We start from the raw sequence: 17,081 nt of genomic DNA, 5'->3' as shown, positions 1-17,081 counted from the left end.
GTTTCAAGCGTCGACGGAGAAGCAGTTTAAATCGCTGTTAGCTGACCAGCTAACTTTTCCATCCGTTGCTAACATTAGCTTACTAGCTAACGACCGTTAGCACGAATGCTAGCTAGCTGGACAGGCTGAAGGCAAGCGAATAAAACATCTCACCTTCTGATCACCACCTTTCGACCTCGGCGTCGTCTGTGTCGAGATCCTTTCCCTCGGGCTGAGAGCGAGACGGTGTCCTTGAAACAATGAGTGCGGCAGGCAAAGGTTTTCAGAGGCGGTTTTAGTAGCTGACTCGTACAGTGCAGTCGGTCAGCTCTTTTTTTCTCTCTCCCTTCTCCTGACGTGTCCTGCCTGCTCAATGACACAGCTCTCTATCTGCTGCCTGTAATCTGGACCGTATCATCGAAGAGCTTTGTTAACGTGGCAGTGTGTGACTTATACTCGGTTCGTTCATAAAGCCTTATTCGATCGGTTTCATTGTTCGCTTTATTTTCTTTTCTTCTCACTAACTGTCTCTCCTTCAGAGCCAGCCGATCCTCTGTGTGTGTATGCTTGCTTCTTGGCTGCCCCTCTCTCCTGGAACCGACCGTGGCCGAATGACAGCGAAAGATCAGCCGAGACACACTTCCGCTTCTGGGACGGCCCCTCTTCGCTTAGACCACGCCTTCACGGGGCCACACCTCGGTACGCGATTGGGTGGACCACCGGCAACCTCTCTAAAATTCTTCATCATTTAACAGCTATGCACCAATAATATAACCACGCCGTGCTTTAAGGGCCTGCCCACTCAGGGCAGAAAAAAACCCTCCTCCCATCGCGGTCCTGTCTTTTCACGATGCAGCCTATATCAGGTCGTGAGAAAAATGAGAAACCCAACCCCCCCACCAAAGCTTCATTAAAAGCGCATCCTTGGCTCGGGCTTTTTGATCCCTAGCTCATTTGTTGTATGGAGATGAAACAAGGAGGTATGCTATCATTTTTTTGGTGGTCGTTTTTGTTGTTTTGGTGGTCCTTTTCATGCATAACTTAAATGCAAATCTCGTCCTCTTCACACTGGCCACTGCACTCTGCAGTATTTTTCAGCATTGTCATTTTTGTCAGGTGGCTAGAGACTCCTCTTTTCAATGTTTCCCAATCAGTCAGTCTTTATTCAGCACTCATTGTCCATAGAAAGAAATACACCCACAAAGACACTACAGGAGTGCCTCCAATAAAGACTGATGTTTTGCCAAACCTGATATCCATTTAGCCCAGTGATCTCATTCTCAGGCGTGTTGAGCCTGAATATAAATTTAACACGAGATTTCTTAATAAAGCTTTAAATATACTGATTCCAGCAGTTACAAGCATCTCACTTGCCATTTTGGTCTCTTTAGTAACAACCTCATGGCATCATTATAAGCTACATGTAGCTCGCTTCCCTGTATTTCATCCACAGGTGTTCTGTATACAAATGTGTACAGTATGCTCTAAATAAAGAAATATTCAGTCATTCTGTACATGCAGTAAATTTGCATAAGAGGATGTTCGCTTGAGCATACATTAACTGACATGCCTATAAATATTGTTGTCATCTGTCATTGGATCTGCAGAAAGATCTGCAGGATATTTGATCTCATTACTGACAGTAAGATTATTATCTGACAATGTAAACTTTGGAAATAAGATTAAGATAGATTTCCTCCTTAATCTATATAGAATCTAGAAATCATATCGCTCTTACAGGCATTGCAAGTAATACGCAGAACATATGTGAAATAGCTGCTGGAGAGAAGCACTACTAGGACTGAAGACCACAAGATCATCTGCATACATGATGTGGTTCACTAAATTTACAGGCTCTCATATTCTTTGACACATCATCGACATAAAGATTCAAAAGAATTGTGGATAAAATCTCTCCTTGTTAGACAAGGAGTTATGTTGTATACCAAAAGAAAAGCTGGTTAATATAATATCGCCTATCTGTGTTACATCTGTACTCACACTGTCTTATAATAGGTTTTATTATGAGAAAACAGCCTATTCAATCCAAAATCAAAAGCAGCTGTCATGTAATCATACAGTTAAATATGTAGTGACAACCAGGAAGCAGATTGCTTAGCAAAAAAGCTTCATGACTATCAAATTGTCCCGTCTACATTACAGGAAAAACAAGAGCCAGAAAGAAAGCTTTAAGTTTTTTAAACCCATTTCACCTCTCATCCAAGAGGCTCTTTCAGTTCAAAAACCAAAAGGTGGAGAGTCCCAGGTATTTAAACCCTAATGCTGCTTAGGAGGTGGTCGTTGACACACTATTAATCACGTACGTCATCACATGAGACAAGGTGTGAAAAAAGGCGTGGGTCATTACCACCAGAGGTTTCAGGTGAAACCACTGTGAGACCTTGGCCCACCCTATCATGTGACCTGTTGAGGTTACTTGATGTGAGTCAGGGTTTAGGCACCTGCCGTAAGCCACCACCGCCTTCGATGATGGTCCTCCACAGTGGACATAGGTGGCCTCTTTTTCTCCTATTTCAAACCATCTGTCACTCCTCACTGCACTGTGCAGCATACACTATGTTGCTTAGTTTCTGTTTGGGAGTTTTGTTTTACGGATGAACAGGTTTTTGTCTGAGGGTGTGGCTGGGTCTGAAGTACAGTATGTACTTATGTACACGTATATGTTCCTTTTGTTTCCCTTCTGCCATAGAGGGAACATTTTCTGTCAAGTATGGCAGGGTCCTGATCACCCCAAGCTTGTGTTCCGGAGGGTGGTGGGAGTTAAAAGTACAGATTTGTGTATGTGGATTTCCAGTGAACTTCAATGTTAAGGCTTATATCCTTGTCAGTGTGCATAGCACAGTCCAGAAATGAAAAACTATTATCCTTTGTACATTACACAAAATACACAAATCCATTATATTAGGCAGATTACAAGTGCCAGCTATGGTTCTATCTTGTGAACCAAAGCCTAACTTCATGTATGTAGTATATAAATGCCTTATTCATTAAATCCATTCATCCATCTGTCCATCCATCCATCCATCCATCTGTCCATCCGTCCATCCATCCGTCCATCCAACCATCCGTCCGTCCATCCATCCATCCATCCATCCATCCATCCATCCATCCATCCATCCATTCATCCGTCCGTCCATCCATCCGTCCATTCATCCGTCCATCCATCCATCCATCCATCCGTCCGTCCATTCATCCGTCCATCCATCCATCCATTCATCCGTCCGTCCATCCATCCGTCCATTCATCCGTCCATCCATCTGTCTATCCATCCATCCATTCATCCATTCGTCCATCCATCCGTCCATTCATCCGTCCATCCATCCATCCATCCGTCCATCCATTCATCCGTCCATCCATCCATCCATTCATCCGTCCGTCCATTCATCCGTCCATCCATCCGTCTATCCATCCATCCATCCATCCATCCATCCATTCATCCGTCCGTCCATCCAGCCGTCCATTCATCTGTCCATCCATCCGTCTATCCATCCGTCCATCCATCCGTCCATCCATCCGTCTATCCATTCCATTCTCTTCAGTTTATCCAATTCAGGGTCAAGACAGGGCAAGAAGCACAGTGCTGATACCATTTTAGCTTCAAATTATTTTGTTTTGGTTGATTATTTTAATCATTTGGCACCTTTTTCTGAAACGTTTCAATGAACAAGGAGCATGCCAGGAAATATATTACTTTTACCTCTGACTCCGGTCATAGTCCATTGTAGTGATCAGAAGCTGGAATGAAGATGCTATACATGATTTTTCCACTTATAGTGTGTGTGAGAGAGACATAGTATGTTCTGCCCCAGGCCCTAACAGAGTTTGAAGCCTGTGGGATAAAGCATCCTTAAGAAATAGAGCTATAGGTGCTTGTGTTTTCACCTTTGCACAAAGCCAGGTTAGTGTTTATGCTAACAAAAGATTGAATAAGCCTGCTTGTGTCCTGATTTAATGGACAGAAATTAGAGAGGAGACAATGTTATAATCTCAAATTCAGTAAAAAAGCACTCAAGAAAAGATTTCTTCTTTTGATCTAAAAAAGCAATTTTCTCCGTGTACAGTATTAACTGACATCTAAGATTGATTTGATTCGTCATACCAATATGAATCTGTCCCAGTTTTTTCTAGGGTATCACATGTAGCCCATTTAAGAGATGTGGTTGTGTCTGCTTTACTCTGTCAGATGACCATCCAACCACCTTTTTTCCTTCATCACCCACCCACACCAATAACCTTCTACTCCTTTTATCTGTTTCCCTGTCCTTCTGTGTCCTTCTCTCTTGTATGGTCATTATCACAGAGAGGTCATCAAACAGCTTTGACTCTGTCAGTCTCACTGACCCTCAACTGGCAGTATTACACGCAAGCCGCAAATGGCAATCTCATAAATCTGTCACTTCAAATCCAGCTGGGAGCGAGCGATAAATTAGGGGAACATGCAGTCTCCTGCATTATTTAATATATAAAGGAAGGATGAACAGGCCATGGAGCAGGTATTAGCAGGGTTAAGGAGTGACCGGATTAAAGCAATCAGATTAAGAGAATAGATTGCAGATGCCTGATAATGTGGCCATTCACATTGTGCTCAGAGGTTGGCGTGAGCTGTGCAAATACCCGTAGATGTGTACAAATAAGACAATATTGCAATAAGAAATCCATCCACCTATCCTCTGCCACTTGATCTGGTTGTGGAGACAGTTAAGCCAAGATGCCCAGACTTCCCTCACCCAGCTACTTCCTGCAGCTCTTCTGGGGGAACTTCAAGGTGTTCCACAGCCAGCCAAAACGCAGTATGTCCAGGGGCCTCTTCCCACTTGGACATGTCCAAGAAACCCTCACATATGATGCATCCAGGGGGTGATCAGATGCCCGGACCACCTCAACTGTTTTGTGTTTTTTTACTGTAGAGGAGCAGCAGTTCTGCTTAACTGCAGCCTAACACTCATATCACAAATTTCTATCATCATTTGCATTTCTTCTCCTCATTTTTTAAAATGTCTGTTCTGTTCCGCAAGCAAAACTGTTCAAGGGAAATCTTCATGCACTGGAGGGTGAAAAACAGCAGGAAGAAGGAGTAATGTTTTTTTGTTTTTTTAAATCACAAATGAGATTTCTGCCACTCCTCATGCTCTACACTACAGTAGTATGAATAAAGAGTAGAGCATATGGAATTTGATTTGTTTCAGTAGGAGATGGTTCTTACCTAAAGATCTGTGGCTTGGAAACAATGCCAAATATTATTTTTTATTCATGTTCTGCTTCAGAAATATTTATATTGAATTTAAGTTGCACAATTAAATCCTCTTTTTATATTCTCCAAAATATAATTAAGCCCCATGACTGTCTAAACATAATAAAATAATCATTTTACCCCTACTGCTTTTGTTAATTAGAGTATTGTGTCCACAGTAGCTCCATCCTAACACTTTTATCTTAAATTTCTATCATTATACACGCGACCTCTGTTTCCCGTTTTCATCATTCTTCAATCTCCACTCTGGTCTGCAAACAAAACTGCTCAAAAGAAATCTTCTTCATACACTGGGGGGAGAAAATCAGCAGGAGAAAGGACTAATATTTAAAAATCCTAAATGTGATCCAGTTTTATGGCCCTTCTTGAGTGTAGGACACAGTATTCCTTTCACAGTGGGGCAGATGATTAGGCAGAGTGCTCAGTGCTGTAAATGGATTTCTAGGACAGAATAACCGGTCCCGCTGGCCTCACTCAGGAGACAACACCCTCTCCTCCTACTGTCCCTTTTCTTTGCCTTTTGCTGTCTGTCACAAAAATACATTGTTTTCTTCCAAATTCTTCATGCCCAGAACAACCCTAAAAAAAGCACGAGGCAGAAGGGGAAGTAAATTACATATTTATGAAACTATTTATGAGACCTACTGCGAATCTACAGTTTCAGCTGGAAATTCGACTTTTTTCAAAGCTACCGAGATGTGTAATTTATCTACTGTATGAACTTGCTAATAGCCAGTTTTATCATGTATTCACTTTCTGGCAATGGTTTTCTGTGTGCTCTGCCATATTCAAGAGTGGATAGGTACTATGAATAAAACATTGAATCCATTAAAAAATTAATCACCTCTACCTAAGGCATAATTATGGTGCAATTCCTCCCAGAGTGTACGCGCGCATGTGTGTGTGTTTGTGAGTCAAGTGTGCATTTATAAGCGTGCACAGAGGTGCCTGAGAGCAAATGCACACAAGTTCACAATATTTGATGTTTAATTTCTTAAAATCTCATTTCAACAATTTCCTGCTGTTTTGATTTTTGGTAGAAAATTCTGCAGCCAAACCCAAAAGTGCATAGAAGACAATTCTGTATTCCCAAGTTTACACATGAACAATACAGAATTTTGACTTTGACACCGATTGTATTTGCGTAAATTATGTAGATGTTTACATGTGTAGTGTTGACCAGCGTAACAAAGCCTTATGGTGTGCTATTGTAGAGTTGTGTTTGGGTCCTATAAAATATTCATTTGGATCGGGCATGTGGCTGAGAAAGAAAACCGTGTGGGTAGTTTGGGGATGCAAAGGACCTTGGGGTATGGATGGGAAGCTTCTCATTGATCTATGGGTAATATTTATAATCACTAACAACCTCACTCTAAATATAAGCTGTAAAACCCCCAACTTGCTCCACTTTTTATATAACAGAAAAGCTCATCTCCTCAATGTTTTTCTTTTTTCTTTATTTTTTTGCCTGACAGCCTCAGACCCTTCATCCTTCCTTCATCCATCCAGTGTATTTTCCCCTGTTGTGCGCTCCCTGGGGACCCTATACTAATTAAGCCGAAGAGGTCTTTCTGGGTAGCGGGCTGAGATGACTGTTTGAAAAAGACACATGAACTGTGTGTGTGTGTGTGTGTGCATCCATGTGGGTGTGTGTGTGTCACAAAGGCCAGGCTGATTTCATGACTCCACTGGGCACAGAAGGGATAATAAATTACAACAGAGCAGCAGCTGGGGGCCTGTGATGTGAGGGTCAGTGTGTGTGTGCATCGTGTCCATGTGTACGCTACACTGAGCAAATAAGTGGTTAAGTGTGTTGAATGAAATTTCAATTTTCAAAATTTTCCAGAGCAAAAACTGACAAATCTGCAAGTTTTATGTGATAATTATGCAGCTTTCCATATTGGTAAATAAAAAACTAACACAGGCAATGAAAAAAATAGTTTTTAATTTGCTGCATAATTTCAGGAGTGAAAACAATTATTTTATTTGAAGAGGCACCAAAGTCAGAGAGCAAACAGGAACAATTAGCATGACTGTTGTAGAAAATTAGTAGCGGTGGATTATCTGTTATTGCCCTGGTGGTAATCAGATGTGAACAGCACACATCACTGTGAAAAAAGGGTCATAAAGATTTTAGCCTCTATTTAAACAGGGACTGAACATGGTGTCTTGAGCAAAGTGGGTCAAGGATGTACAAAAGTACAGTTGTGTTTGTCCGTCTTTATATCTTTCACTACAGTACATCCCTGTATGTTGAGCTGTTTCTGTAGTATGCACCGCAGCATGCAATTTGTGAATTTGTTGTTGCCATGGTGATGTCAAATTTGGGCGACTTGCTCATTCATTCACGGTTCGTGACATAAAAAGGAGTCTAATTCTGCTCATTTTCATGTTATCCTATTTTTCTTATGAAGCAACGCAAGAAACGTTTCAAACCCATTCATTAGCCAAAGGTTCTGTGTGTGTGTGTGTGTGTGTGTGTGTGTGTGTGTGTGTGTGTGTGTGTGTGTAAATGTGTAATTAAAGAATGTGCGCAAACGTGGGTGTGAAATCAATTGAGGACCTCTGCCTCTAAAGCCAGAGTGGTTTCATTTACCTTCTGGGCACTTCTCCATGGCCGAGGAGTCTGGCTGTGTGACAGGCTGGAAGGAGCCACAAAAACAGTCACTGGGTGGAAGTGGTGGCCAGCTTCAAATAAAATAAAAAAAAACCTATGAAATACACCATTTTTAGTTCTCTTCCACATGATGTGTGATGGGATGTATTAGGGCCACATTAAGATAAAAAGATATTATTGATCATTTTGAGAAGAAAGTCGAAATTTAGAGATTAGAGTTGTTGTTTCAAGACAAACTGCCACGGCTGCTATGGCCTCTACAAAACGTCTTGTGTAGATGAGTTAGCAAAATCGTACTTCAGAATCGGTTTTACTTACAAGGAAATGACTTCTCTTTTAGCACATAAAAGGAGATGGTGCAGAAAACTGCATCTGGTCAAAATGAAATGGCAGGCAGTGGACAGGTGCAAGGGTAAGCGTAACCCGATTGCTAAAATGATGATCGAGACTAGTTATCTATGGCCGCTTTAGCATAGCCTGATGTAACTCAAAGCTTTTTTATGATGGTGGGGTGTTTAAATTACTGGTGATAAACGGCCAATTAGGAATTAACTCGAGTCTAAAATTGTTTCAATTTAATTTAAACCTGCTGACATCGCCAGTTGTTTCTTTGTAGCATAACCGCATTAACGCGGCAAATCTCTGCTAGCGAGTTAGCACGGATCATGGGGCTGCACGGCGCTAATGCGTTGACGCCGGGCAGCCCCACGCACGGGGCGATCTGCACTAAATCGCAAACGGAGATTTGCCGCGTTAATGCAGTTATGGTGTTAACGTCATTTTAACAAGACTAACGCAGACAAAGCTAATTATTGTTATTTATTTATTTATTTATTTATTTTTTTTTTTTTTTTATTGTTATTTAATTTTTAAATGACCAAGAAACAGACATCATAGTTCTTAAAATTCCCAAGCCTCACACTATAAATAATGCCCAGGAGGCTGACACTCTTGCCAGCATTTTGTCATATCAGCTGAGCTGAAGCCACAGCTGAAGGACAAATTGGTGGCTCTGCCTCCGCTATGAGTGCAGTCCTTCAGCTGTGAGGTCAACAGCAAAACCTGATGTTTGCCACCAGTAACATTTTATTTTCTTTCAGGAGTCTGAAAATTGCTATTGACCTACAAAACGAGATTATAAAGGTCCACTGACCTGTTAGTTGTTCACCAACTTGTGTCTCTTGTTTAGTCTACGTTGGCCTTATCGTCTGTGTTTGTCTGTCTAGTTTTCCCTTTTGTGTGTTTCTCAACAGATGATTTACCAACACACACTCACTGTGCTGACAGAGGCTGAAAGAAAAAGCAATGGACAGAGAAATGCTGAGTCAAGCCCACCTGAGACTCCCTTTGCCTCAATAAAGGTACGAAGCACGTGGCCTCATCAATAATTGAAAGTTCTCCTTAAAGCTCTGAAAGTCCCAGATGCATGTGTGTTTATGTTGTGTGCTTTTTTTCTTGGACTTGTGGGTATGAGGTGCTCTCTTTTTCATAGTTCATGTGTGTATACAGTTGTGGTCAGAGGTTTACAGACACTTATCATTGGCATAAAAGTCATGGTAATTTGGGGCTTTTAGTGATTTCTTGGAACTGTTCTTTTTCCACTGTGCACAAGTTTGATGTTATTTTGGATTTCTCTAATCCACACAGTATCAAAAGTATACATACATCCCAACCGATATTTGATTAATTTGGTAACCTTTACAGAAGGTAAAGGTTACCAAAGGTTAAGTGTAAGCCACAAATTTTGGTTTGTTGTGGTCGGGGTTTTGGGAAGGCCATTCCACAAGCTCAATGTTAGTCTGATTTATTCATTCCAAAACCAGATTTGATGTATGTTTGGGATTACTGTCCTGTTGTAGCATCCAGTTATGTCCAAGTTTCCACCTTCTAGCTGTTGATTTGAAATGAAGGTAAGAATTTGAAGGCGGATCTCCTCCTTCATTATTCCATCCATTTGAAAACATCACCTTTTCACGTCATGTGATTATGCCTTGTCTTGTCTCACCCATGTCGGCAGCTGCAAATTTCAGTCAAGACTGAAAGTGTGTATTTTGGAGCAGGGTGAATCGGTCCAGTGCTGCAAACCAAGAATCAACACCTCCAAGTCTGAGGCCATGGTCCTCAGAAAAGGGTGGAGTCCCCACTCTGAGTCAGGGACTGGTTACTGCCCCAAGTGGAAGAGTTTAAGTATCTCAGAGTCTTGTTCACAAGTGAAGGAAGAGGAAAGCGGAAATTCGACAGACAGATTGGTGCTATGGAGGCTAGGACGCTGCACTGGTCTGTTGTGGTGAAGAGAGAGCTGAGCGTAAAAGCGAAGCCAGTTGATCTATATCTCCATCCTCACCTATGGTCGTGTACTTTGGGTGGTGACCGAAAGAACGAGATCGCAGATACAAGCGGCAGAAATTACCTTTCTCCAAAGGGTGGCTGGCCTCTCTTTTAGTGATAGTTCAGCCATCCGAGAGGGACTCATAGTAGAGCCGTCTTCTCCTCCACATTGAAAGGAGCCTTTTGAGGTGGTTCAGGCATCTGACAAGGATGCCTCCTGGGTGTTCTGGGCATGTCCTCACTGGGAGGAGGCCCTGACGCAGACCCAGGAGAGATTATAACTCTTGGCTGGCCTGGCGGAGGCTTGGTGTTCCCCAGACAAGCTGGAGGACGTGGCTAGGGAGAGGAAGGTCTGGGCTTCTCCGCTTAGGCTGCTACGGCATTATCCTGGCCCCGGGTAAGCGGAAGAAGATCGATGGATGGTTTCTTTCTTGGTCGGCGCCCAAACTCACTTTACTGTGGACAATGACACTGGTGTTCCAGCAGTTTCCAGTTCATGACAGGCTTTGTGTTCTTGAGTTGCTCCTGAGTATCCTAATAAATTTCCTCTCATCTGAGGGTGACAGTCTGTGTTTTCTTCCAGACCTTAGCAAAATGGGGAGACATCTCAATAACTGGAATCCCTGGAATCTGAAGTTGTTTAGATATGGCTCAGAGACCTTCCCAACTTGAGTAAATCTACAACTTTCCTTAGATCTTCACCGAGTTCCTTAGAATTTCTCATTGATCTGAGTATTGGTCAGTCCAATGAGCGCTGTCAAACAATTCCTTTTCATTCTGGCAAAGAGAAACAATCATGATCACTAATGAAAAGTTAACAAGTCATGTCAAGTTAAAAGATGTCGCATAACCTTCAGGACCACTTATTAAAAGGTTTAAGCAAGCGTATATATATTCGAACCTGTATGTATAGTACAACAGTCACACTTCCGGGACTAAAGGCAAGTGACACATCAGTCATTTCCTTTTACAGTAAAAATTCAGCTTAATGTTACTGTCATGCTAGTGTTTGTAGTTAGAGCTTGGTAAGGTTACTTTAAGTACATGTCAGTGCAATGTCTTTCAGTGTGATGGAAAAGCAGCTGTGAGCAAGTCTGAGCTTCCAGTTGGGAGGAGGATGCACAAGAAGAGATAATTTGGCTCATAGTATTTTCAGATCACTCGGAGGTGGAGCTTCAAGAGTCTCTTATCAGTCGACACAGCTGTACCTCCGAGGACACTGTGATGTACTGTGATGTGTGTCAGACGGCAGATGTAGCAAAAAGCGTGTGCGAATAATGTGAAACCTACCAGCTGAAGGTTTCCAGACAGGACTACATGTTACTCCCTCCAGCAACTCTGTAATCCCCCCAAATCTTAGTTTACTCAACTGTGAACTGAGAATTAAGGAATTTCTGGCACACGCTCCTAAAGGCTGTCCTTACGCCACAAGCATGCAAAGTGCCAGCCATTTCACTTTGCATTGCTTTGAACTATCAAAGTCTATCACTTGTAGACATAAATTAGGTGTTTTGAAACACCCAGGAGACTTTTCACGCTATTTAATGGTTTGATTGAAAGAAACCTTTTTGTTTAATTATATTTTCTGTCTTTGATTTCACAAAAACAGAAAAATAACTGCGACCATAATTCCATGTGAATATGCAATGTCCAAATTCCAATCCCAAATTACTGTATTTCACCAAATATAGCGTGGCGAATGCAAAACGACAGGGGCTTTTCTTGCTGCACGGCTTAGGGACCTACACGTAAAAATGGGGAATTCATCCAGAGAGGGAAATCTCAAAGGAGGATGAGATGCTGTCTTTCAACAAAAATCGAAAGGGTACATTTAAGGTCAGGGTTAGGCCAGCATACATGGTTCATCTCAAATTTCAATTCAATTTTGAGTTATATAGCTGTCTTTTTATGTTACCTCATGGCCTGATGTATGAAATTACATGTGAAAAAGTAACAAATACATAGAAGCAACATGCACATGCACTCACATTTTATTCATACTCTGCTTCATGTTAAGTGGGGTTTAAAAGCGTTTTTCTGCCTTAAATTTACACCATATGTCATAAATGGAAACTTGTCTGAAGTCTTAGGGTTTGATTTGGCTTCTCAGATGAATCTATATAAAAAAAAAATATAACGTAGCCTATGCAAGTGGCTGATATCATTACCAGCATTCATGCTTTTGCATTGTATATTATGAATAAATTACTTTGTGGTGATTTCCCAGAGTTTTATATGCGGTGGCAGCCATGATAGAAAAGAGCGAGGACCCTCCTAGGGTTTGTTTGTTTTTTTCAGAGGCAAACATATTTGTCCTATCTTTGTCCATTCCTTCACATCCTTTCAAATAGTTTTGGCAATCTCCCTCCAGCTGTTTGCTGACATCTTTGAGTCCTTTTAGTAAAGCTACGATTTTGATTCCTTATATTTTGCTAGCGATTGTTATTTTCTCTGAAGAGTATGAAGAAGAACAAGCTACTTGTTACCTCTAACTCTATTCAAAACGTTTTGTTTTTTTTTAACACCATATCTCCTTCCTAATGCAATCTTACTGGAGATTTGTGCTACATCATAACTGCAAACCCTTCTGAAACATTACGGCATAGCCTTAAATGTATTCATGCCGCATCCACACAGCCTGCAATTACTGTGAATGGTCAGTTCATTACTGTCGATTCCTCTTTGCAGCTACTTTAAGAAGGTATGGTTCTTAATAATAAAAACCATGCCTTCAGCCGTAGCATGTCAGCAAATGCCTGTAATGTTTCTGAAACTATTAAAATGGACATCAGGGAATTGTGCAAAGAAGCGTGAAAACCTAAAGCATAAATATATTTGCCCCTGAAAAAACTACAACCACAACAGCATTAGTATATGTGCAACACTGTTAGCCACGTTGCTGGAGGAGGTGCACATTAGGTGATTTACATTTACCAACGTGAAACAAAGACTTTGCTTCTCACCACATTTTTGATGAAGCCCACTCGGCTGCATATGATGTAGACATCGCTGACAGCATAACAGAGTCAGGACCAGTTTGCCAGTGAACTATTTTTATGACACATTTTTAAATTCCACATTGGCTAGCTGATAAATAAGTCAAGGTCTAGGTAGACATAAAATATCTTCCTTTCTTATTGACGTGGTTTGGGTATTTTTTTTCATTAAATAAAGCTGTCCCTTTGTTTCATGATAGAATTTATCTGTATATCAGTTTAAGCTTTTGATATGCCCCTATTTGTAAAATCGCCTGTTTAAAGCACTGATTGTGTAAATTCACAAATACATGTTGTGGTTGTTGCAACCCTGCTGAGAAAATTCCGTGTGATGGGTATTATCAGGTTCGTTTGGCATGCTTTTCTAATATCGAGAATCAGTGGGAGTTGCGAGCTTTGGAAGGAATAAGTGATTCCTCCTCGTCGAAGATTTATATTCTGACAGCCAGATTGTTCTATCCTAATTACTCCTCCAGATGTTTCTGTCCCTGCCGCAGTCCCCTCACACCTTGTAGCTCTGCCAGCCAAAAACTAACTGGGGTTAAGTCCCTAAGTCGTAACGTGCTGAAGCCTCATTCCCGTTCAACTCAGGTGTCTCTCAAACTTGGTACAAGAACATTTTGAACTAGGAGCCATAACTGAAATAAAAGACGTTAATAGCTTTCTGGTTTAGTCCATTATAAGGGTCAGGCCTGTATGTATTTAGCTAGCTGGACGATACAAGGGCAAAGTTATATAACATGATATGCCCTAAGATTTTTTAATGTGCTATTAAAATGCTGATCTCAGAAGACTGAGTAGTTTTCTAAATGATCTAAGGGAAGGCTACTGTAAAATGAAGGTCACAGATCCACAGAAGGTCACAGGAGTTTACAGGATCTAATTAATCCTTTTTGATACGGCTGGTTGATGTTTGTTTTATGAGCTGCGTTAGCATTATTATCAATGAGAAAATCTTGATGACCTTTAGAGTGAGCAAAAGTACAAGACAGGGCCCTTTAGTAAAGCTATTGAAAGCTTCCCCCCAGCTCCAAACCCTTCAGCTTACCCCCAGGATGTGTTGTGTTTATTGACACAATCTAACCCACTGGTAGTTAAAACACACATGATCGCACTACTCATCAGTCTATGGGGTCATGGAGGCACACAGCAACGTGACTTCTGGGTGGGGTGCAACGGGTTGTCTCTGCATGCATGCACACAAAGCATTTTGTGTGCACTGATGCATATCTGTATCATGCATTCAACAAACACGCTCATTAACATGCAGCATGCACTCTGTGTAAACATACATTAATCATCGCATGTTTTCCTCACACAAAATTCCACAGCGAACCAGCAAATTCATTAATCAGGTTTAATTCTGCCCTCTGAAGGGCATTTTAAAGCAGATCAAACGGATAAATGGAGAGTAAATGTCAAAGTCTCTTTCTTCATCTTTAGAGCAATAAAATCTATTTGCACAGTTCCATTTAAAAACAATTAAGTGCTTCACACACACGAACAGTAAAAGTAAATACACTCAAACACCACCGGTAGGTTTCACTTTTCTCTTTTATTCATGTCATTTATTCATTAAATGGTCACAGAAGCAAAATAAGAGTCATGTACAAATAAACAAACACAAAATTAATCTTTTGTGTGCAAAAATTATAACAAAGATTCCTGCCCAGAATTAGACCTCAGACATCACTGGGTTATCTCCAGTTAATGACTGAAGATTGTACAAACTTCATGTTTCTCAGGTTACCTGTTAAGGTTTTTACAGGATTTCCAAGAATGATGGGAAATATCTTATTGCTAATTTACAAGTGTATGGTCATCCGTTTGCAATAGAAATGTTGAGTATTTCAGTGTGTATGCTGTGAAGTTAAATTTGATATATTTGTAACAGCTGTCTGATTCCTTCTTCTGCAGATAGTGGACCCTCATAATGCAGCTCCATCGCTGCAGAAAAAACATTCCAATAACATTTTGAAAGGAGTCCAGAATCATCCTGAGAGCTGATCCTGTAAGCTGTTGCAAACTTAAATGAGACAGGAAATGCCCATGTTTTCCTCCTCTTATTAAATTCAGGGTCGCGGGTGCGCTACCCAGGTTGCCACCTTGTTGTAGGGCTAAAACAGAGAAACAGACAACCAGTTACACTCACATTCACACCTGTGGGCAATTTAAAATCACCAGTTAACTTAATGTTACAGAATGCTTATTAATGATGTGACTATGTGACAGAAGAAATAGGATAAATTCTGAAATTTCCGGAGCTATACTCTCGCTCAAATTTAGTCAGATGCAAAACTGATCGGACAGCGCTTCACAGTGTAAATGGATAAAGATCCAAAAACATACTGCAAAAAGCAGCCCAAGAGTTTCCCAAGGCAAAGAAATGGAAAATTCTTCAAAACCAGTCCCTCGATAGAGCTCATTTCATTAAAGCGTGCTTCCAGTTACTGAAGACAAAACCTGAAGGTACAGAGGCCCACAAACAAGCAGTAACTGAAGGTGGCTAGCAGAGCATCTCACAGAAAGAAATGCAGCCTTTGATGATGTCCATGGGCTCTAGACCTCAGGCAATCATTGACTGATCCTTTTATTTTACGTTTTGTTAGCTTGTCTATTTAATTGTGAGCTTCTAAAAAAATACCTTGAATTAAAGCTGAAACTGATTGTCTGGTTTACAATCCTTTGTTGTGGTGTGCAGCAAAACAAATTCATCGAACTGTATATAGATTCATTTATACCATTCAAACATTACAGGCCTGCCATCAAACACCCTTAATCGTGATGCCTGTCCAATGAAATTTAGATCAAATGTATAGGAATTGTGCATTGAAAGATGAGTGGTCTATCTTAGTAATCTTGCTTAGCATGCTAATGCTATTTCATTCCATGTTATTCCATTCTCTATGTGTGCTTATTTTAACCCGGTCTCTCTGTAGCTCTCGTTCTCTTTGCCAGCAGTAGTGGACAGATGGTTAGATGAAACCCCATCAAACATTTACAACCTCACTGACACAGCCTCCTCACGGACGCTCACTCCGTGACATCACAGAGGTCCACCCATACCACCCCCACATGTGCATACAGATACAGTAACTAACCTTGTTGCAAGCTTAGAATTCTTTTATTTTGCTGAACTGTGAGTTTAAATGCATTTTGCAGTAGTGTGAATCGTAGAGAAACTCTCCCCTTCAACACTGACAGAAACGATCCTATATGCTCCACTAGACTTCAGGTTCATGCCAGGTTTCCTCTATATTGTTAAGATTTTGGTCAAGGACTTCCATCAGGACATATTGAATCCATCAGACTTGTTTTACTGCAGCCTTTAGTCCCTGGGGTCCTGTATCTCAAATAAGCGGAGAAGGACGTTAGAGGAAGGGAGGACAAGGATGATGAGTCAAGAGAGAGAGAGAGAAAAGTGAGAGGAGGAGGAGGAGGATGACAGTGTTGAGGAGGATGGGAAAAGAGAAACGTGTATGATAAGCAGCCAGGCAAGGAAAAGAAGGAGGAGGAGAGGTGGAGGTGGCAGAGGAGGAGGCACGGGAACTAATATGGACAGCTGCACTGCTGTCATGTTGCAGTGTCCTTCAAGCTTTCAGTAAAACAACAAGCAGAGTTTCGCACCCACTGACTGATGACGACAATGTGCAGAAAAAGATGCTTTTCCGCAGAAAAACTCAGAAGACCCTGGGCGTCACTTTGTCACTGAATTCTGCTTTTACCTTCTGACCTAAATGCAGGTTTCATTTACATTGCTATGCACCAATTTTGCTGCTCGGAAACAATATTTTTTCTATGAGAAACACACATAGACGCCCACGTAAACATGCAGAAACATCATCAGCGCTGACATGCAGACAAATACGTGCAGTTAAAAAGATCTTAA

At 41.2% G+C, this 17,081-nt stretch overlaps 1 protein-coding gene and 1 long non-coding RNA gene across 5 annotated transcripts in view; both read right to left on the bottom strand.

Annotated features, from left to right (window-relative positions):
* The window catches only part of cpeb4b (cytoplasmic polyadenylation element binding protein 4b), a 34,449-nt gene extending 33,793 nt beyond the window's left edge, over positions 1 to 656 (bottom strand). The window contains exon 1 of one of the 4 annotated variants that reach the window (XM_085174198.1): positions 154 to 656. The gene's annotated coding sequence lies outside the window, so the exon portion shown is untranslated. The remainder of the gene's footprint in view (positions 1 to 153) is intronic. The other 3 variants (XM_085174199.1, XM_085174200.1, XM_085174201.1) reach the window with 3 other exon arrangements.
* LOC146510172 (uncharacterized) overlaps positions 1 to 17,081 on the bottom strand; it is a 183,163-nt gene that overhangs the window by 141,808 nt on the left and 24,274 nt on the right. The window lies entirely within an intron of this gene.

Source organism: Neolamprologus multifasciatus, chromosome 10 (genome assembly GCF_963576455.1).
Source record: "Neolamprologus multifasciatus chromosome 10, fNeoMul1.2, whole genome shotgun sequence".
Taxonomy (NCBI): Eukaryota; Metazoa; Chordata; class Actinopteri; order Cichliformes; family Cichlidae; genus Neolamprologus; species Neolamprologus multifasciatus.
Note: the sequence above shows the minus strand (reverse complement) of the source record. Positions and strands in the feature narration are given on the sequence as shown.